Source organism: Sciurus carolinensis, unplaced genomic scaffold (genome assembly GCF_902686445.1).
Source record: "Sciurus carolinensis unplaced genomic scaffold, mSciCar1.2, whole genome shotgun sequence".
NCBI lineage: Eukaryota > Metazoa > Chordata > Mammalia > Rodentia > Sciuridae > Sciurus > Sciurus carolinensis.
This window is the reverse complement of record NW_025920119.1, coordinates 4,234,511-4,257,588: the sequence shown is the minus strand read 5'-3', so window position 1 is coordinate 4,257,588 and position 23,078 is coordinate 4,234,511. Positions and strand designations below refer to the sequence as shown.

General features: G+C 47.5%; 2 pseudogenes; one reads left to right on the top strand and one right to left on the bottom strand.

Annotated features, from left to right (window-relative positions):
- The first annotated feature begins 9,511 nt into the window (after positions 1 to 9,511).
- On the top strand, positions 9,512 to 13,928 carry LOC124973708 (polyubiquitin-like; annotated as a pseudogene).
- Positions 13,929 to 13,975: 47 nt separating this feature from the next.
- On the bottom strand, positions 13,976 to 17,695 carry LOC124973707 (polyubiquitin-C-like; annotated as a pseudogene).
- Positions 17,696 to 23,078: the final 5,383 nt, after the last annotated feature.

The window sequence follows — 23,078 nt, the reverse complement described above, 5'->3', positions numbered from 1 at the left end:
TCTGCAGAAAACCCCAGCACCATGGATCACACACATATTCTCCCTGACCTGCTCCCTCCACACCTAAGGTGACTTTGGCCCTGGCTTAATATATTAGCATAATATCAGAAACAACACAAAGTGCAAACAATGCATTCAGATTTCTTACAAAACACATTTTCCCCAGATTAAAAACTGTTTATTTGAATGTATCATTTTTATACCTTTATGGGGTATAACAGGGCAATTCAATCTATGTATACAAGTTTAACCATGCAAATTTGACTAAATTCCAGGAGGTCACTAGAGTGTAATCTTCCCTTTTTTGTGTGTGTTTAATTACTTTGTATAGATTTCATACTCTGGCAGAGTCAGAGAAACTGTTTCTGTGTGCCCTTCAACAATGGGGACATTTTAGCATTTCAAGCAGTCTTTGATGAGGTTGGACAATGGAGAAACTTGCAGGAAGCAGGTTTATTTAGACTCAAGCAATCCAGAGGGGCTAAGGTCAAAAAATATCAGGATGCTGGGTGTAGATATTCTCTGAGACTTACAATCAGTAGATGGTTATGCAACAGGATGGTTAACATTAGTAGTTTCTGTTCCACACTGTTAGGAGTTTTCACAAGTTTTTACTGAGAAAATAGAAACTAACAGTAACAACAAGATTTATTGCAGACTCACATTTTCTTTTTTGGTTGCAAACGGGCATAATACCTTTACTTTAATTATTATTTTTATGTGGTCCTGAGAATCAAACCCAGTGCCTCACACATGCTAGGAAAGTGCTCTAACACTGAGCCACAACACCAGCCCTGCAGACCTAACTTTACGAGAAGGAGAAACTTGGCCTTCACAACAAAGAAGTGCTCAAACCAATCAAAGACCATCATTAACTTCTTGGCTTAAAGCTTTATATAATGTCATATCTTAGGTGCTATCTCTCTCCTTTTTGTTTTTAATAGCTTCTTGCCATGGTAGACCCAATAGTTTTAATGTAAAGGGAAGATAAACATGAAAGCAAAAAACATGTTAACAGCATAATCTCTACTATGTCAAGTCAGTTTTTGAATCCACCAAGAACAGAAAACCATCCACCAAATAGTGAACTTAGATCCCAAGTCTCGATGGCCTTTCAGGTTTGAACTGGTACATGTGCTAGTTTCCTGATATTGTCAGCTATGTGGTTGATTGTTCTCAGTCCTGTAGTGAAGACCAAAAAAAGGACAATGTAGATGACAGAAGTAATGGGTGGTGATGATCACAGTGTGAGCACCATCTTAAAGATGTAACTGTCCATTTGTCCTGTTGGTTAGTTTATCTTCCACCTTTCATTGACCAGTCAGCCCCCAAGTGACTGAAGCAGGGTTGGTTTTTTCCTCAAGCTGTGGGTGTGCACAGGCTGGTCAACTTCCAGAGTGACTAGAGCAGGGCTGGTGTCCCTCAGATCCTCAAGCTTGTCTGGGGTTTCCTTCTTCCTGATGGTCAACTGAAGGGGTGCAAATTAAGGGGGGAAGAAAAAGAACATATGTGCAAATAAAAGATTCTGTTTTCAAAAGGTCCCAAAATGGACCCAAAGGGAACAAAATAAAAATGTGTGTCTGTGTACATGTATATACATATATTGATATATTTGGTGACACTGTAAAGGAGAGTGACATATTTTGGACCGTGTGTGTGCCAGAGGAGGGGGATATCCCAGGAGGCTTAAACTACATAGATTTATCTCAATGTAACTTTCAACAAATTTGAAATCAGCCTATGATATGATGAGCCTGACCTAACTTTATACTTTCACTTATGGTCTTCCACCTATTATTATTTGATCTAAATATGTGAAGTGAATTTCAACCCCTTACCTCACAGGTCAGTTGTCTTCCAAAGGTGCATTTCAAAGTGTGTCACCTTTAATCTCAGAATATTTTTCTGCATGGAAATAATGCTGAATGCCTACCTGGCTCCCAAGTTGAAGTGGTGCTCAACATCTTAATTCACCCCTGGCTTATCATCCTCACCATCTTTATTTTACTAGATGCAAAACCAAGGGATTACCTAGTTCTGTACCCTAGTCAAGGTCACCCAGTTAAGAGGGATTTGAATCCATCTCTACTAACCCTGAAATCTCTGCCTCTCCTCACACTACCCTTTAGCAAGACAAAACTTGCTAACTTATATTTTCCTTTGTTGATAAATTTTTGGAATAAGTCAAAGTCAGTTGAAATTTGGTAGATCTAAGAGGGTATTTTCCCAAAAGGCAGCTTTTCTCCAAGTCCAGGTGTGCAGCGTCCAGCATGTCTGGCTGTCACCAGAGTGCTTCAATGTACCTGGACCTCACAGTGCTGCCCAGAGGCCCAGATGGCCTTGTCTCCATAAGCCAGAGTTCCATTCAGGGAGGAGTTGGGGTGGTAAGGGAAGGGGATGGGGAGGGAACCACTGGAGAAAATACCAGAACTGAAGATGCTCCCAGGACTGGGCTCTCAAAACAGCCAGCGATCCCTCTCCAGCCTGCCCCATGGGTCAAGAGCCACACCTGGCTAGCAGCCCCCAGACTCCACCCCTGCCCCTCACCATGGACCCACCTAGCTCCTTCTCCCTGCTGTGAGGACTTCAGCCTCTATTTAAAGTACTCACTTGTTTTCCTTGGATGAGCTCCCTGAGTTAGCACCCCAAATCCTCAAGGGCCCAGAAGGATGGGTGGCTGGTCCGGCAACAGGCAAGCGACATGCAGTGGACACTAGTGAGGTGACTGTGATGGAGAATGCCCATCTTTCAGCTCCTGTGGTCTTGGGCAACCAGCAGCAGCCCTCGGATTGAGTCACTGCAGTGACAGCTTCATGGAATTGCACTATGTGGTGGCAGCGACAGCAAAACGCAGCTGCTTTGGGCATAGGGTGTTATGCGCCCATGATCAGGAGAAGAGCATTGGTCTCAGGGCGTCTCTGGAGGTGTCAGCATCCATCTGAAGTTTGGGAGTGCATTGCAGCATGGTCGCAGTGGTGATGGAAATAGAAGAGACAGAAGTTACGGTGGGGACAACAGAGGTGCCCAGACATGAGCATTTTTGCCCTGAAGTGCTGCCAGTAGCTGGCTGCAGTTGTGATGATGTCGTTTTCCAGTGCTGAGTGTCACTGTCTGGTGTCCATGTTGCAGTCTGGTGGCAGCAGCGTGGAGCTCCAGAGTCTAACCAAACTTCTTTGGACACCGAGGCTCGCTGATCATTGCCTTCCCTGCAGATGGATGCCCCTGCACGTGGATCAACCATCCATGGTTGCTGGGCACCCCCAATCTGGACCTCTGCTGTGGAACCTGCTGTGGAGCTGAGAATGGCCACTATAAACTTCCACCCTGTAACCAGACTTCTTTCACAGCCACTGGACACCTCCACAGGTGCCACCTACCCCTCCAGTCTTGGAGAGGATGGAGGACATTGCCTTCCACGTGTGCTGCCTATCCATCCCTGCCAGGGAGTAATGCACTGATTGAGTTCAGGCTCGCATAACCAAATCATTTTACCTCTAAACCTTCTTGCACTGTCTCACCCATGAGCTTCTGGGGGACTCCTAGTAACTCCATAGCACGTCTTCATCAAACAGCTTAGCAAGAGCGTAGCTTCTCCTTCAGCACCTACTGCTTCACCTTGCACTTTTAATTTCTGGAGATGGGCCTCTTGCATTAAACATCATGAACCAAACTGTCTGGAGCTTTCTCACTTCTCTTGACATTAGAACAATCTGAAATTAGTGCCTTATCTGGATTTGACTTCGGCTTAAGGAAATGTGTGTGTTTCATCTTTTCTCCAGACAATGATAACTTTTTCCATAGCAGTCATAAACCTGTTTGACTTTCTTATCTTTCACATATGCTCTGGAGCAGCATGTTCATTTCCTTTGCATTCTCAGTGGACTATCTAGTGCAAGAGGCACAGCTTGTCATGTAGCGTGCAAACCATGAGACTCTTCCTTTGATTTAAACTGTACAGGTCATTACTGCGTTACCAACTGGTCCAACTTTCATATTGTATCTTAGGGAATAAGAGGATGGCGAGACATGATCTGTGAAGCAATAAGAACACACACAGTAAGTTTGCTATATGATATGGACAAGGCGTGTATTTCCACATGGCAGTTAACATAGTTAACATCACAGATCACTATATGAGATATATTGACCTGAAATCCTCACCACCTTTTAGGCAGTCACCTGTGCCCCATACCCATGACCTTGAGCTCACCTTCTCATAGATGGCCTGTGTATGTCCACCACACAGGAGCCATGTGCTCTATGGGGATCCATCTTCAGCTACACAGTGCTGTTGGCAGCAGAGCCTGGTGAATAGATTGAGCACTTTTATGTCACTATAAGTTTGTTACTAAAAGCACTTGCAATGCCATCCTAAACAATGGAATAATTTAACAACATGAAAAATAAAGTGGACCAGTTCAGAGGGGAGGGCGCAGTCAGATGTAGTGAGGGATCTGGCACTGGGTAATGCTCAGGAGGTGGGAAGAGCCATAGAGGACCACAGGACTAGGGTAGAGGAAAACCTTCCTGGAGAAGTGGAGGGCTGAAGGCCTGACAATTTCCTGACCTCCTGTCTCTGGCATTTTGGTGCCTGAAACTTAAGTTGGTGCCAGGAAAACTGACTATTTTATAAAGGGTGGGATGGCAGATTGGATCAACATCTTTACCAAATGGAAGAAAATGTTCAGTGTCCTCTGGATTGCTTAGTGGCAGCTGAGCTGCCTTCTCTGCCTGAAGGGTCACAGTGGCCACTTGTGGCTCAGTGTCTCCCTGTGTGGATGGTGCTGGAGTTGGGTCATCCTCCAGGTTTGAGGGCTAATCTTCCTCCATCACAGGGAATTTGGTGATATGCTTCCTGAAATGTAAGCAGGTAAACTGGGCCACTGCTCCTGGAGGCAGTTCTCTCACTTGAGGTGGTGCTAGAACTGCAGGAGAAACACCCCAATATGACTGCCTTTCCCTGGGCCTTTCCCAATTCACAGTAGAACCCTGCTTCTGAGAACAGCCCAGCCCCTCTCCCCACAACAGGATGCCTTCACAGACTAGGGACCACCAGCTGCAGGACATCAGGCCTCTCTGGCTGGGGACCAAATGCCAGATCCAACTGGCACCAGCACAGATTCCTCTGCACACACCCTCTGTCATCACCCCAGGTGCCATCATCAGAGGGCTCAGACTCACTGGGATGTCTGTTCTCCAGCTGTGTCAGGAGTCTGTGAACATGGAGGGTCATCTCTGATTCAGGCATGGTGAGCAGCAGGAAGTTCCTGAGAAGCTTCATGTTTTCCAGGTCCCAGGACCTCAAAAAAAATCTTGTGGATAGAGGTATAGTGATATTTCAATGATGGAACAGAGAGTGCTGTGGCATTTGGAGTGTACAGGGAGCCATGAGGGGCTGGGCATCTTCTTTAGCTGGAAGCTCCCATGACCCGCTGCATGGCTGGCTTCCCAAAGAGTGGCCAAGCATGTTGAGGCCAAACTGTGAGGCCCATGTGGATTTAGGGGACTCCCACAATTACTGCCCAGCCTGTATACACAAAAGTGTGGGCAATCCTGGCTGGGATTGGCTGTGTTTGACCTGGCTCTAAGGCCCCACCCACTCCTGTTCCTCAGGCTCCCAGAGTCCCACCTCACCTTGCTGTGTCCCTTCTACAGGGTAAGCCCCAGATTACCTCTGCCCTTTGCTGGAAATCACACAGGGTGGAACCTGGGGTTCACCCAGTCATCCCCTAAAATAGTCCCCAAGTGGCTGCTCTGGAGAAAGGAGCCCTCCCTCTTTGCCCAAAGACCACTCACTTCTTTCCTCAAAGGTACTCCTCCTCAACTTCTGGCTGTAGGCGTCCATACCTAGTGAAGGCCAGGAGGTTGTCACCTCTAATATCCTGTACCCCTCACCTGCTATAAACCTGGAGGGACTTTACTAATTTCCTGACAATCATGGGAGCTCAGGAGTGTTGGGAGGTTTGTCTGCTCTGCTTCCTAAGTGGTAGGACAAGTGCCTGCCAAAGGTAGATGTTTCTCACCATTTCCTCTGGACTATTTTTGGTGACCCTTCCTTTCTCACAGGTTGACTCTGGCCCTCAAGACTTGAACATTCAGAGCAATTCATCCCACTATGTTGAGCACAAAGGAGCAGTGACCAGGCTGGCCCAGCCAGACCAAGTCCCATGATTTTTACTATACTTATTAGGTAGGGGAAACTCTTTTCCTGCAGTGCCAAGCCAGCAGATTGTGCCCCTAAAGCTGCTAGGCAACAGGCCACCTCCCCACAGAGAGGACATGAATAGCAGAAGGCACTGCAAGATGGAGAGAAGGCAGTGTCCTGATGACATCACTGCACCCCTGGATAGAGAGGTACCTGAGTCTCCATCACCCCAAAATTCCCAGACACATGAACCAAGAACTCCACTTCTCAGCCTCTTTCTCCTTTCATTTTATCTCTGTTTATTGTTCTAGCTATTTCTATTAGGGTTTATGCACCTTGAAACTATGGAAGATGAACCCTGCTCTGATTCTTCACAGTTGTGCGGCCTTCATTCAGTTTCCTACACCTCTGAGCTTCAACTTCCTTGTTAGAAAAGAGGAGTTGCTACCTCTACCTCCACTATAGGAAGGCTGAGTTATAGATTCAATGAGATAAAGTAAAGCACTTAGGATTGAAGTTGGATAAATGGACATTACTATAATTCCAATTTACTAATTAAGCATAATTTACTGGAGAATCATTACAGGGAAATGCTTTCAAAGACTCAAGTATCATTGAGTTTCTGGCTTCTAGGGTCTGAGCTATTACATTTTTCAATGGGGACTCAGTGTGGAAGCCATTGCTGTATGCCTAATGAACACCCACGATCTGAGTGCCTACAACATCGGGCACAGAAAAAGCACCAAATCATTGATCTTCCCTCTTCTAATATGGCTAAAAAAATTAAAAAACACATTGACCACATTTGCATTTAGAACACTGTAAACACTTACCCAGGTGTTCAGGGCAAATCCACTCCAAGACAAGAGGCTCCCACTAAAAGGTTGTCTCTCATTGGACATCAAGAAACCTATCTTCCATTCATCCTCTAGCACGGCTCTGCAGGCTGCAGCACTCTGAGCCCAGAGCATACCCATGGGGAGCCTGTTTCTGCTCTGAGAGAATCTCAAGGTCAACTGTGACAAGAAGGCATCAAAGTGTCCCCCTGTGACTGAGTCCCTCTTCCTTCCAATGGGGTGAGGCAAGCATAGAGATGAACCAGCTGTGACAGTACAGCAGCACAGCTGCATGGGGACAAAGACACTGTCACCCCAGAGGTCCACATGCTTAAATGGGCAAAACCAAAATTCAAACCAGGACTTTGTGATTCCAATGTCTTCCCTTTGTCAGCCCCACTATCCCAGAAGAAGTCACAACCATATTTGGGTGTTGGTTTCAGCTGCAGAGCAATGAGAAGCAGGTCTTCATCCAGATCCCTGGGTGAAACACTCACCATCTCTGGGGCCTTAGGCAAGTTACTTGCCATCTCTTTGCCCAGTTTCCTAATCACAAGAGAAGGTGTTTTCTTCACTGCACAGGGCATGGGGAAAGTTAAAGGAGAGGGTCCATAGAACAGGCTCAGTTTCTGATTTGTTTTTTAAAGGCCTTTATTCCCTTAGGGTGTTTTTAGCTGAGACCTGGTTTTCTTGCAGGGATGAAAGACTCCAAAAGGCTTGTCAGCTACCTAGTTTTCTTAAGTTTTAAATTCCAATTTGGCAAATTCCAGTAGAGGAAACAGGGAGGACCTGGTCACAGAGGGTGACTCCTGCAGCTGTGCAATCACCTGCTTAGAAAGCAGGAACAGGAATCTGCTAAGACACAACTGGGTTGTTAGCAATAGAGAGTTGAGAGCAAGGACTCAGGGCATGTCTTGTCCCATCAGGGTTCTGCAGTCTTAGCAATTGCAGGCCCACAGGGGTGACAAAAGTGTCCTTAAATACCTGCAAACCCATGACAAAATGCTCCCACCAGTTCAGGTAGCACCCTATGAAGATACACATAGAGAGATGCAGCTGGATGGCACAGGAGACACAAGGAAGCAAGAAAGCCAGGCCCTCCTGCTGTCCTCACCACTGAGAACCAGGGTGCTCAAGTCTCCCAGAGATGCCCATCACTATCTCAAGCTCCCATGAGCTGTGCTGCCAGAACCCTGAAAGACCTTCAAAATACATCAGGATGGGAATGCATTATTCATGAGGAGAATTTCTGCCCCCATCAGTCCACAAACATGATGCACGCAGCTGAACTGAGTCAATCCTACAGACCTCAGGAGGCCCCAAAATGTCCCCTTGGAAGTTCTACACTCATTCAATGGAGGAGCATTCTGCAGCACCTCCCCTGTTGGCAGGGAGTGGAGTCTGGAACTTGGGGTTCCCATCCCAGAATCAAAACTCTGCAAAGAACAGGCAGAACTTTCCTCTATTGCCTGATGACCTAGCATTCTTGCTTCCTTCCCACTCAACCCCAACATGCACACGTCCCTCCCCTGCTCAAATCTCCCCCAGGGTCCCCATCTTACCCAGAGTGAGAGCCAAAGACTTCAGCAGCCACAAGGTTGTGCATGATGGACCCTCTTCTTTATTTGATCTCATCATCACTCTCCTTCACATCCACATCCTCTCTTCCTTCAGCTCTTTGCACAAATGTCATCCCCTCAGAGAAGCCAACCCTGACACCAACTCTGGTGAGCTCTTTCCATCTCTCTCCAGCCTTATTTTCCCCATAGCACTTGGCCCTTTTGAGATATATTACCTATCTACATCTCTCCAGACTGTATTGTACACTCAATGAAAGCTTGTAAGTAAGTGCTCAATCTGCATCTTATGGAACAGGGTCTGGAACAAAGTAGAAGCTCATGAAATATTTATGGAGGTAAGAAAAGGAGGGAGAGGAAAAAAGGAAGTCTTATTTTATGATCCAGAAGACACTGTTCACCCTTATATTTGCTATCAGCTGAGACACCCTGAAGGACAGCTCTAAGCTAACCCTCCCTTGCTCTTACATATTCTATAGCTCCCTGCTACCTGTTGAGGTGAGTACCAAGGCAGCAGCCTGGCTCCCACTGTCCTGCAAAAACTGGGATGAAGGGACCCTCCTGCCTCATCTCCTTCTTCTGCATGTTTCTGACCCCAAGCCATGATCCCAGGGACCTGCCTACTTCTGGATGGTGCAGTCAGAAAGAGTATGCCTTTCTTCCAGTTCTTTGCTACATCAAAGTCTGCTGTTCAGGGACACTGCCTTCCTCTTCTTGGATCTTTACCTTAAGTTTCTCAGTGGTATCACTGGGATCCAACTCCAGGGTGATGGTCATGCCAGTCAGGGCCTTCATGAAGATCTACATCCCACCTCTGTGAAAAGGAATTCATCTCCCCCAAGCAGCAGTGGTTGATCTTCGCTGGCACAGAGCTGGAAGAAAGGAAAACCCTGTCTGACTACAACATCCATGAGGAGTCAACACTGCACCTGATGCTGTACCTCAGAGGTGGGATGCAGAATTTCATGAAGACTCTGGCTGGCATGACCATCACCCTGGAGGTGGAGCCCAGTGACACCATTGAGAATGTCAAGGCAAGAATCAAGACAAGGAAGGCATCCCCCCTCACCAGCACAGGTTAATTTTTGCTGGCAAATAGGTGGACAACAGTAGACTCCTTCAGGATATTGTAGTGACAATGGGTGTGTCTTACAGCTGTTTTCCAGCAAAGATCAACATATGCCTGTCACAGAGGATGCTTCCCTTGACTTGTTTCTTGCCTTGACATTCTTTGTGGTGTCACTGTGTTCCACCTCTAGGGCAATGCTCATACCAGTCAGGGTCTTCATGAAGATCTGCATCCCACCTCTGAGATGCAGCACCAGGTGCAGTGTAGACTCCTGGATGATGAAATCTGACAGGCTACTGTCTCCTGCTCTTTGGGATGTAAATCTTTACTGGTCAGGAAGATTGCTTTCCTTGTCTTGGATCTTTACCTTGCCATTCTGTATGATGTTACTGGGCTCCACCTCCAGGGTTCTAGTTGTGATCTCTGGATTTCATGAAGATATGCATCCCATCTCTGCAGCACAACACAAGGTACAGGGTGGACTCTTATGAGATGTTGGAGTAAGACAGGGTGCTGTCTTCTTGCTCCTTGCTAGAACAACCTCTGGTGGTAGGAAGAATGCCTTCTTTGTCTTGGATATTTGCCTTGATATTCTCAATAATGTCACTGAGGTCCACCTCCAGAGTGATGGTCGTGCCTGTCAGGGTCTTCATGAAGATCTGCATCCCACCTGTGGTTGCACCAACAGCTGCAAGGTGGACTCCTGAATGTTGTAATCCTACAGGCTACTGTCTTCCAGCTCATTGTGATATAAATCTCTGCTGGTTGGGAACATTGCCTTCCTTTTCTTAGATATTTGCCTTGTCATTCTCAATGGTGTCACTAGGCTTCACTTCCAGAGTGAGATCATCCCAGTCAGGGTCTTCATGAATATCTGCATCCCACCTCTGAGGCAAAGCACCAGGTACACATCCTGTCTCACTACAACATCCAGAAGGAGTCAAATGTCATCCACTGTTTGACAGCAAAGATCAACCTGTGCTCGTCAGGGAGGATGCTTTCCTTGACTTGGTTCTTGCCTTGACATTTTCTATACTGTCACTGGGCTCCACCTCCAAGGCAATGCCTGTGCAATTCAGGAACTTCATGAAGATCTGCATCCCACATCTGAGATGCAGCAGCAGGTGCAGGGTAGCCTCCTGGATTTTGAAATCTAACAGGCTACACTCTTCCAGATATTTGTGAGATAAATCTTTAATAGATCGAGAAAATTGCCTTCCTCGTCTTGGATATTTGCCTTGTTATTCTCAGTATTGTCACTGGGCTGCACCTACAGGGTGATGGTCATGCCAGTCAGGGTCTTCATGAAGATCTGCATCCCACCTCGGAGGCACAGCACCAGGTGCAGGGTGGACTCTTTTTGGATGTCGTAGTCAGGCAGGGTGCACCGTCTTCTGGGTATTACCAGCAAAGGTCACCCTCTGCTGGTCAAGAAATATGTGTTTCTTGACTGGGATATTTTCCTTACCATTCTCAGTGGTGTTCCTGGACTCCACCGCCAGGGTGATGGTCATGTCAGTCAGGTTCTTCATGAAGATCTGCATCCCACTTCTGAGGCACAGTACCAGGTAACAGTGGACTCATTGATATTGTAGGATCTAGCTCTTCACTATATCAACCTCCACTGGTTGGAAGAATTCCTTCCTTGTGTTGGATCTTTGCCTTGTCATTCTCATTGGTGTCACTGAGTTCCACCTCTGGTCTGATGGTCATGCCAGTCAGATTATTCATTAATATCTGCATCCCACCTCTGAGGTGTAGAACCAGGTGCCAGTGGACTCCTGGATGTTCAGGTAAGACAGGGTTTACCAGTCTTCCAGTTGTTGCCAGCAAACATCAACCTCTGTTGGTTAGGGGAGTTGCCATCCTCATCTGGGTCATTACCTTGACATTCCCAATGGTGTCAATGGGCTCCACCTCCAGGTTGATGGTCCTACTGGTAAGGGTCCTCATGAAGATCTACATCACACCTCTGACACAAGAAATTCATCTCCCCCAGGTAGCAGTGGATGATCTTTGCTGGCACAGAGCTGGAAGACAGGCACACCCTGTCTGACTACAACATCAAGGAGGAGTCCACCCTCCACAGGTGCTGCACCTCAGAGGTGGGATGCAGAACTTCATGGAGACCCTAACTGGCAGGACCATCACCCTGGAGGTGGAGCCCAGTGACACCTCGGAGAATGTCAAGGCAAGAACCAAGTCAAGGAAGGCATCCTCCCTGACCAGCACAGGCTAATCTTCGCTGCCAAACAGCTGGACAACCGTCTACTCCTTCAGGATATTGTAGTGAGACCAGGTGTGTCTGTCTTACAGCTGTTTTCCAGCAAAGATCAACCTGTGCTGGTCAGGGGGAATGCCTTCATTGACTTGGTTCTTGCCTTGACATTCTCAATGGTGTCACTGGGCTCCGCCTCTAGGGTAAAGTTCATGTCAGTCAAGATCATCATGAAGATCAGCATCCCACCTCTGAGATGCAGCACCAGGTGCAGGTTAGATCCCTAGATGTTGAAATCTGACAGGCTACTGTCTTCCAACTCTTTGTGAGATAAATCTTTACTGTTCAGGACGATTGCTTTCCTTGTCTTGCATCTTTGCCTTGCCATTCTCAATTATGTCACTGGGATCCACCTCCAGGGTGAAGGTATTGCCTGTCAGTGTCTTCACGAAAATCTGCATCCCACCTTGGAGGTGCAGCACCGGGTTCTGGGTGGACTCCTTCTGGATGTGTTGGTCAGGAAAGGTGCACCAGTCTTCTAACTGTTGCCAGCAAACGTTACCGTCTGTTGGTCAAGGTGTAGGCATTTCATGACTGAGATCTTTCCTTGCCATTCTCTGTGGTTTTACTTGGCTATATCACCAGGGTGATGGTCATGCCTGTCAGGGTTTCATGATAATCTGCATTCAACCTCTGAGTCACAACACAAGGTGCAGGTTGACTCCTACTAGATGTTGTAGTCAGACATCGTACTGTCTTCAGTTCTTTGCTAGATCAACTTCAACTGGTCATGAATAATGCCTTGTCTTGACTTTTTGCCTTGACAGTCTCAATGGTGTCACTGGGCTCCACCTCCAGGGTGATGGTGGTGTCGGTCAAGGACTTCATGAAGATCTGCAACCCACCTAAGAGGTACAGCACCAGGTACAGGGTGGACTCCTTCTTGGAGTTGTAGTCAGATAGAGTGCATCCATCTTCCAGCTATTTTCCAGCAAAGAACAACCACTGTTTGTTGAAAGGATGCCTTCCTTATCTTGGATCTTTGCCTTGACATTCTCAATTTTGTCACTGGACTCCACTTCAAGGGGGGTAGTCATGCTGGTCAGGGCATTCATGAAGATCTGCATTGCACCTCAGAGATACTGCAAAAAGTGGAGGGTGAACTTCTCCTGGATATTCAAGTAAGAGAGGGTGCACCTGTGTTCCAGTTGTTGCCCTCAAAATTCAACCTCTGCTGGTCAGGGAGGATGCCTTCCTTTCCTTGGATTCCTGCCCTCACACCTCAATGGTGTCACTGAGCTCAACCTGCAGAGTGATGTTTGTGCCTTTCAGGTCTTGAGGAAGATGTGCATCCCACCTCTGAGGCGCAGCACCAGGTATAGTGTGGACTCCTGGATGTTGTAGTCAGATAGCGTGCTGTCTTCCATCTCTTGCTAGATCAATCTCTGCTCGTCAGAAGAATGCCTACCTTGGCTTGGATCTTTGTCTTGATATTCTCATTGTTGTCAATGCACTCCACCTCCAAGCTGGTGGTCATGCCAGTCAGATTCTTCATGAAGATCTGCATCTGAACTCTGAGGTTAGACCAGGAGCCACTGGACTCCTTCTTGATGTTCAAGAAAGAGAAGGCTCACCAGTCTTCCAGCTGTTGCCAGCAAACATCAACCACTGCTGGTTAGGGAAGTTGCCACCCTGTCTTGGATAGTTACCATGACTTTCTCAATGGTGTCAATGGGCTCCACCTGCAGGTTATAGTCTTGAGTGTCAGCGTCCTCATGAAGATCTACATCCTACCACTAAGGCAAGGAATTCATCTCCCCAAGGAGCATGTTTGATCTTTGCAGGCACAGATCTGGAAGACAGGCACACCCTGTCTGACTACAACATCCAGGAGGAGTCCACCCTGCACCTGGTGCTGCACCTCCGAGTGGGATGCAGATCTTCATGAAGAACCTGACTGGCATGACCATCACCCTGGAGGTGGAGCCAAGTGACACCATGGAGAATGTCAAAGCAAGAACCAAGTCAAGGAAGACATCCTCCCTGACAAGCATGGGTTGATCTTTGCTGGAAAATTCTGTAAGACAGACACACCTTTTTTCACTACACATCCAGAAGGAGTCTAGTTTGTCAGTAAAGATCAACCTGTGCTGGTCAGGGAGGATGCCTTCCTTGACTTGGTTCTTGCCTTGACATTCTCCGTGGTGTCAGTGAGGTCCACCACTAGGATGATGGTCATGCCAGTCAGGGTTTTCATGTAGGTTCGCATCCCCCCCTTAGGAACTGTACCAGGTGCAGTGTGTACAACTCCTAGATGTTTTAGTCAGACAGGTTGCACCATCTCCAGCTGTTTGCCAGCAAATATCAACCTCTGTTGCTCAGGGAGGATGCCTTCCTTTTCCTGGATCCCTGCCTTGCCATTCTCTATTTTGTCACTGGTCCATACCTCCAGGATATGGTTGTGCCTGTCACAGTTTCATGAAGATATGCATCCCTCCTCCTAGGCACAACAAAAGGTGCAGGGTGGGCTCTTCCAATATGTAGTCAGACAGGTTGCTGTCTTCTTCCTCTTTGCTTGATCAACCTATGCTGATCAGAAAGATGCCTTCCTTGACTTGGATCTTTGCCTTGACATTTTCAATGGTATCACTGAGGTCCACCTCCAGGTTGATGGTCTGCCTGTCAGGTTCTTCATGAAGATCTGCATCCCACCTCTGAGATGCAGCACCAGTTTTGCCAGGTGGACTCCTGGATGTTGGAATCCTACAGGATACTGTCTTAAAGCTCTTTGTGAGAACAATCTCTGCTGGTCATGAAGATTGCCTTCCTTGTCTTGGATATTTGCCTTGCCATTCTCAATGGTGTCATTGTTGTCCACATCCAGTGTTATGGTCATCCTAGTCAGGGTCTTCATGATGATCTGCATCTCACCTCTGAGGTTCAGCACCAGTTGCAGGGTGGACTCCTTATGGATGTTTAGGCAGCAGAGTGCACCAGTCTTCTAGCTTTTGCCAGTAAAAAACAACCTCTGCTGGTCAGGGAGGATACCTTCCTTGATTGGCATCTTTGTCTTGACATTCTCAGTGATGTCACTATTTCCACCTCTAGGGTGATGGTCTTGTGGGTCAGGGTGTTCATGAAGATCTGCATCCCACCTCTCAGGTGAAGGACCAGGTGCAGGGAAGACTCCTGGATATTGTAGTCAGACAATGTGCTGTCTTCCATCTCTTCGCTAGATCAAACTCTGCTGGTCAGAAGAATGCCTTCCTTGTCTTGGATCTTTGCCTTGACATTCTTATTAGTGTCACTGAGCTCCACCTCCAGGTTTATGGTCTTGCCAGTCAGATTCATAAAGATCTGCATCCCACATATGAAGTGTAGCACCAGGTGGCGGTGGACTACTTGTAGATCTTCAACTAAGAAAGGGTGCACCAGTCATCCAGTTGTTGCAGGAAACATCAACCTCTGCTGGTTAGGGGAGATGCCAATCTGTCTTGAATCATTACCTTGACATTCTCAATGTGTCAATGGGTTCCACCAACAGATTGGTGGTCATGCTAGTCAGGGTCCTCATGAAGAATTACATCCCACCTATGAGACAAGGAATTAATTTCCCCCAAACAACAGTGCTTGATCTTTCCTGGCACAGAACTGTAAGATAGGCACACCCTGTGTGACTACAGCATTCAGGAGGAGTCCACACTGCACCTGGTTCTGCACCTCAGAAGGGGGATGCAGATCTTCATGAAGACCCTGACTGGCAGAACCATCACCCTGGAGGTGGAGCCCAGTGGCACCATGGAGAATGACAAGGCAAGAACCAAATCAAGGAAGGCATCCTCCCTGACCAGCACAGCTTGATCTTTGCTGCAAAACAGCTTTTAGACAGACACACCCTGTCTCACTGCAACATCCAGAAGGCATCTTGTGTTGTCCAGCTGTTTGGCAGGAATGATCAACCTGTGCTGGTCAGGGAGGATGCCTTCCTTGACTTGGTTCTTGCCTTGACACTCTTCATGGTGTCACTAGGCTCCACCTCCATGGCGATGCTTGTGCCAGTCAGGGTCTTCATGAAGATCTGCATCCCACCCCTGAGATGTAGCACCAAGTGCAGGTTGAACTCATGGATGTTGAAATCTGACAGGCTACTGTCTTCCAGCTTTTTGTGAGATCAATTTGTGCGGGTCACAAAAATTGCCTTCCTTGTCTCGGATCATTGCCTTGCCTTTATCAATGGTGTCACTGAGCTCCACCTCCAGGGTGATGGTCATGCCAGTCAGGGTCTTCAAGATGATCTGCATCCCACATCTGACGTGCACACCAGGTGCAGGGTGCACTACTTCTGGATGTTATAGTCAGACATGGTGCACCAGTCTTGTAGCTGTTGCCACCAGTTCAAACTCTCCTGGTCAGAGAGTTGCCTACCTTACCTGGGATCTTTGCCTTTACATACTCAGTGGTGTCACTGAGGTGCATCCTCAGGGTGATGGTCGTGCAAGTCAGGGTTTTCATGAATATCTGCATCCCACCTCTGAGATGCAGCACCAGGTGCAGGGTTGACTCCTGGATTGAAATTCAATAGGCTGCTGTCTTCTGGCTCTTTTCAAGATCATCTCTGCTGGTCGGGATTCTCGCCTTCTTGTCTTAGATCTTTGCCTTGCCATTCTCACTTGTCTCACTCACTCCACCTCCAGGGTGATGGTCATGTCAGTCAGGGTCTTCATGAAGATCTGCATCCCCCCTCTTAGGTGCAACACCAGGTTCAGTGTGGATTCCTCTTAGATGTTGTAGTCAGACAGGTTGCAGGCATTTTCCAGTGTTTGCCAGCAAAGATCAACCTCTGCTAGTCAGGTAAGATGCCTTCCTTTTCTTGGATCCCTGCCTTGCCATTCTCTATGCTTTTACTGGGCTCCACCTCCAGGGTGATGGTTGTGCCTGTCAGGGTTTCATGAAGATCTTCATCCCACCTCTGAGGCACAACACAAGGTGCAGGGTGGACTCCTCCTAGATGTTGTGGTCACACACGGTGCTGTCTTCCCTTTCTTTGCTAGATCATCCTCAACTGTTCGGGAAGAATGCCTGCCTTCTGTTGGGTATTTGCCTTCACATTCTCAATGGTGTCACTGGGCTCCAACTCGAGTGTGCTGGTCATGCTGGTCAGGGTATTCATGAAGATCTGCACCCCATCTCTGAGGTGAAGCACCGGGTACAGGGTGGACTCCTTCTGGGTGTCGTAGTCAGATAGGGTGCATCCTTCTTCCAGGTATTTGTCAGCAAAGATCAACCTCCGTTGGTCAGGCAGGATGCCTTCCTTTTCTTGCATCCCTGCTTTGACATTCTCACTGGTGTCACTGGCTCAAACTCCACGGTGATCATCATGCCTTTCAGGGTCTTCATGATGATCTGCATTCCAACTCTGAGATGCAGTACCAGGTGTAGTGTGGACTCCTGGATGTTGTAGTCAGAGAGGGTGCTGTCTTCCAACTCTTTGCTAGATCTACCTCTGTTGGTCAGAAGAATGCCTTCCTTGTCTTGTATCTTTGCCTTGACATTCTCATTTGTGTCACTAAACTCCTCCTCCAGGGTGATGGTCATGTTTTCAGGGTCTTCATGAAGCACTGCATGCTACCTCTGTGGCGCTGCACCATGTGCAAAGTGAACTCCTCCTGGATATTCAAGTAAGACTGGGTGCACCAGTTGTCCAGCTGTTGCCAGCAAACATCAACCCCTTCTGGGTAGGGGAGTTGCCATCCTGGTCTTGATTCATTACCTTGACCTTCTCAGTGGGGACAGTGGGCTCCACCTCCAGTTGATGGTCTTGCTGGTGAGTGTCCTCATGAAGATCTACATCCCAGCTGAGACCAGGATTTCATCTGCCCCAAGCAGCAGTGGATGATCTTTGCTGGCACAGAAACTAAGATGCATTTCAAAATTAAAACATCTTTCCTTAGTTTTGTCAAGAGACCCATTTCAGAAAAATTAAGAAGTATACATAAGAATCTTAAAATTCTACTATTCATATATAACTACTATTAACATTAAGCACATAACTTATATATATACATATATGCATTTTATAAATATAAAATCATATTAATAGTTTTAAAACTTCTAAATTATTTTAAATTGCACCCAATATTATTTTAATGCCAGATCTTTTAGCATATAGTTCATCTATCCAGAACCCTATATTGGACATTTAAATTATTCTTGCTACCTTAAAAACAGCTATCAGGAATATTCCTACAGCTCTCTCTTTACAAATAAACTTTTTTTTTTTTTTTTTTTTTTTTTTTTTTTACTGCTGGGAGATTACCTTATTTATTTTTAATCTCTCAGCTTTCAAATAAACATTATTTTAACATAAATTTCTAAAATGTCATTGATAAGTCAATGGCACATAAAATTCTAAGACTTTTAAATTACTTATTAAATCACTGTCCTGATACTACCCATTTACATTCTCCCCAAGAATATTTAAAAGAAATAATTCCCTACACTTGGATTGGCACAACATTTAACGACAGTAAATATTACTCCTATTTTGTTAGGTAAAATCTAGTCATTCTTTTGCTTCTATTTTAGTATTAATGAGTGGAAATTTTTGTCCTGTGCTCATTGAACATATGTATTTCTTATTTCACCAAATGTCTTTTGATAGCTTCTGTGTTCTCTCTTAAAATAAAACTCTACCTCTCATCTCATTCCAGGTTAAAATAATCATTCAAATTCATTTAAACTTAAATTGAAAAGATTAATTATTGCTATACAAATTATGATGTACCTAATAGAAACAGAAAATGCTATATACAACTATTTAAAATTATACAAAATTATATTCCTTAATCCATAGCTATTATAAAAATTAAATATAATTTTATACTTATTCATTTTATATTATGTTTTCCTTACTAATTACAACTACTGTTTGTTAACACCTTAAAAAGTACCAATTCTAATATAACAACTTAAGTTAATTTAAGGTGATAAGACCATTGTGCATAAACATGCAAGTTGTAAAATTAATTTTCAGTATCTATACTGACCCCATTTTATAAGTTTTTTGTTCACCCATTATTAGAAACAAAAGTAAATCATACATTTGATAAGAACTAATGCCCAATAATATTCAAAAAGTTCTCTGGCATCTAAGTGTTGCCTCAGATTTTCTCCATCTTACACATGGCTCCATACCTAACTTTAGGGATAGGAATGGCAAGGAGAGTTCCTGCTATGGCCTGTCAGTTTATATGCAATCTCCTTATGCCTCATATCCTGGAAATGTAAGATTAAGGAGAAAAAGAGATAAATATCATGTAACTTGTAAGAAATGTAACCTAAGAGACGCAGAGCTGCCAGGGTGAGAGGTCAGGGCATGGGTGTAAGAATATAGAGCCTTGCTCATGGAGGTGTAGGTGCCCCAAGGTGGACTTCAGGGTTTCTGCAGGGGGTGAACTTAAGAGTGGCTCCCTCAGCCCCAGGAACAGAGTTGTTTTTTCTCCCTTTTAAGGTGGTCACTATACAGATGGTCTGGTTAGTGGGACTAAAGGTGTTGAAGCCCAAGTTGCCCCATTAGCTCTGTCTTGGGCTTCTTGTTCCTCCAATTTGGGAGGAGAGGAACATAGCCCCAAAGGCAGATATGAAATTCGAGTCTAGTCTGGGCTCCCAGATTCCTTTGAATGCATGAGGACAAACTCACAGTAGAGGTGGCCTTTCTGTGTGTGGTGCTAGTTCCCCCAGGAGAGCTTAAGGGGTTCTGCTTGGACAGAATTTGTGGGATGGCAGTAAATGTAGGAATGTTGCTTGCCCTTGTTTGCATGTTACCTTCTGTCCCTTTGTCCCCATGGTGGTCATCTGCCTATGGACACTGGAGGTGCTCTGTCCCAAGCTTGCCCCAGGTTTCTGTCTGTTGCTTGGGGTCCATCCTCTTTAAGAGGAGATGCACAAGGCCCCAAACGCTGATATGAGATCTGGGAGCAAGTCTGGGCTCCCAGATCCCCCTGATGTCACAGAGACAGATGAGCTACCAGAGGTAGCCTTTCTGGGGGTGGTGTTGTTCCCCTGAGATGAGCTTAGGTGTTCCTGGGTGGGCAGGTGTTGGGGGGTGGCACTCAGGGTAGGAACTCCAGTGTATCCTTTTTGTTTTCTTTTGTTCTTTTGTTTTTGGGGGACAGTGGTAGTACTCTGGCCAGGGACACTCTTAGTGTTCTGTCCCAAACTTCCCTCATTTTGCTCTCCAGTTTTGGAGGTTCCTCTACTTTTTGAGCAGGTTTTTATTGCTGCCCTGGGAGATGTCAAACCTGGGACCAAGTCTGGGCTCCCAGATCCCATTGGTGATATGGGAACAGACCTATAAGTAGAGGAGTTCTTTCTTGGGGTGGTCCTTTTTCCCCCAGGAGAGCCTAATGGTTTCTGTATGGGCAGGCTTTGAGGAGTGGCAGTAAGTGTATGAACCCCAGTGTTTTCTTGCCCTAACTTGCACTTTCCCTTCTGCCCCTTGGTCCCCGTGGTGTTGCTCTGCCTATGGACATTGGCGTTACTGTGTCCCAAGCTTGCCCCAGGTTGCTCTCTGTTGTTTGGGGTCCCTCCTCTTTGGGAAGAGATACACATGTTCCCAAAGGCTGATATGAGATCTGGGAGCAAGTCTGGGCTCCCAGATCCCATTGGTGTGAAAGGGACAGATGAACTACTAGAAGTAGCCTTTCTGGGGGTGGTGTTGGTCCCCTGAGATGAGCCTAGGTGTTCCTGGGTGGGCAGGTGTTGAGGGATGGCATTCAGGGTAGGAGCTCCAGTGCTTCCTTGCCCCTGTTTGCTCTTGCTTTTGCATTTTCTGGGTGCAGCAGTAGTGCTCAGGCCAGGGTCACTGTTGCTGTTCTGTCCCAAGCTTGCCCCTTGGTGCTCTCCGGGTTTGGGGGTCCCTCTACTTTCTGAGCAAATGCTCATTGCTGTTGTGGGAGTAGTCAGGCCTGGGGACAAGTCTGTCCTTCCAGTGGCCTTTGATGTAACTAACCCTGTCAGCCTGGAAGGGGATGGAACTTGTTTCTCACAGGTTGACTGGGGCTGCCTGTTGTCAGGACATACTCTGGTCACAGGTCTTGTCCTCTGGGGGGCAGCTGCAGAGGAAGAGGCCAATGCATTTGATGGCCCAGCAGGCCTTGCATCCTGTCTGCCAGCAGAATGTGCCTGGGTGCTTGTATGGAAACCCATGGTGTGGTTTTGATGTGTGTCAGCCCCAAGGGCTGAGTGCTTTGGACTGGCGAAGGCTGGGGGGCCTGCAGTCAATGGTGGGATTGGGGCTGCTCCTGGACCTGGAGCTGCTAGGTGTCCAGATTGAGGGCTGGCAAAGGAGAGGGACATGGGCATCTTCCCATGAGGAACCCCAGGGATTTGTGGAATGGTGGCTCCACAGATGACAGCCTGCTTCCCAAGCAGAGCCTTTTGCCGCACCCTTGGAGCTGACCTGCTGGTGCTGTCCACAAGTGAGGCCCTGTGTGTTCTGTTGGGCTTTGGATCCTGGTGAGAGGGGAGGAAGCTCCTACCCGAGCTGGATGGAGGCCCCACATGGAGGGACTGGGAAGGCAAACTGGTATTCATGAGGGTGGCCCCAAAGGGAGTCACTGGCTGTGGAGCCAGGACTGCCAGCGTGCTGGGAGAGGGTCTGGGAGGAAGGGCCAAAGCAGCAATTGGCAGGCTGTGGGGGAAGAGGACACTAAGGTTGGAGGTGGGAGGGTGTCTCTGGGATGAGACAGCAGAGCACACCCACATTGGGGTGGAGGCTGCCACAGTGGTGGTACTGGGATGGTGGAGCAAGTTCTGGCTAAGGCCCAGGGATGCCACAGGCCTGGCCCCTCCTCCCAATGCAGCGGGGTCCCATGCATGGGCTTGGGGGGCCATGGTAGTGCTGTCACACATGGCTTTGGTCTCACCCATCAGAAGGTGGTTGATGCGCTGCAGAACTTTCTCCTTCTCCTGGTCTAGGTCTTCAACAGTGACTGGACAGGCCAGTTCCAGAGGTGGTGGCAGCCTCAGAGGTTCCCCTCGGCAGTGAGGAAGCAAAGGAAACTTCCATTTCCGTGGCCTGCTGGCATTCCCAGTACATGAACACTCCTTCCTTGCCAATGACTGTCCCACCCGCCCTTCTGCCACCTTCTCAGTGTGGGCCTTCTTCGGTGGAATCCCTGGGGATGAAGAACATCCCAGGGGCAGCTCATGGTTGGAAGGGTCTGGAGCCCTCCTCTTCAGGCCTGGGAGACCTCCACTGGAGCTGTATGAGCTGCTGATAGCATTTCTTTTGTGGCAGGAGCTCATACAGGTAGCCTGGGACATGCCAGCTCTGTCTTGGGAGCTCTGGGTGCAGACATTTACCTGCAGAGCCCCATGCCTGGGCACAAAGGAAGGCAGGCAGCCATGGGACACCAGGGGCCTGAAGGCAGATTGTGTTCCTGCAGTCACATGGAAGCTCCCCCTCTGATATTTTCTTTCTTCAGTGTCTTCTGACTTCTTAGGTTGCTCTTGGACACTGTCTACAGGGGCTCTGTGCACAGCCTTCCCTAGAGAGCAGTCTTGGACAGTCCTGAGTCCTGCAAGCTGGCAAGCAGCCTCTTCCTGCTCCTGTGCCATAGGAGGCATGTGCTTGATGATTTGATGGTCTGTGCTGCAGGAATCGGTGGAAGGTGCAACAGACAGCAATATTTTCCTCACCAGACCTGGCATGCGGAGGATGGAGGACATGTCTGCATCTCCCAGGAAGTGTAGAATGGTCTTCAGGACCCTGGACAAACACCTAGGAGGTGCTTGATTCAACCACCAATGTGCCCTTGCAAGCTGGCGGCAGGATGACCTGTGAGTGTCCCCACGGTACCAGGCAGCCCAGAGTGGCCAACCAGAATAGGGAAGTCTGTGGGAGCTGTGATAGGGCTTCATGGGGGATGCCACTGGCCGGTCCCTGGGGGCCAATGGTGAGGGGCAAAGCTTGCTCTGGGACATACCCATGGCAGCAATTAGTACGGCGCAATTCAGAAATATAGCGGCGAGCACAAAAGTTCCTTCTAGTGCAGCGAACCGGTTTCAGGAGAAACAGCAGTTAGACCTGTTACCATGTCGCGGCTAGGGAAGGTAATGATTCTAGAACCCTGGGCACGTGCAGAAAACTGTTGACACAGGGCATGAGGCAGGGTCGTGCCAGTAACGGACACGCACGTGCAAAGGTGCACGTGCAAAGGTGCACATGCAA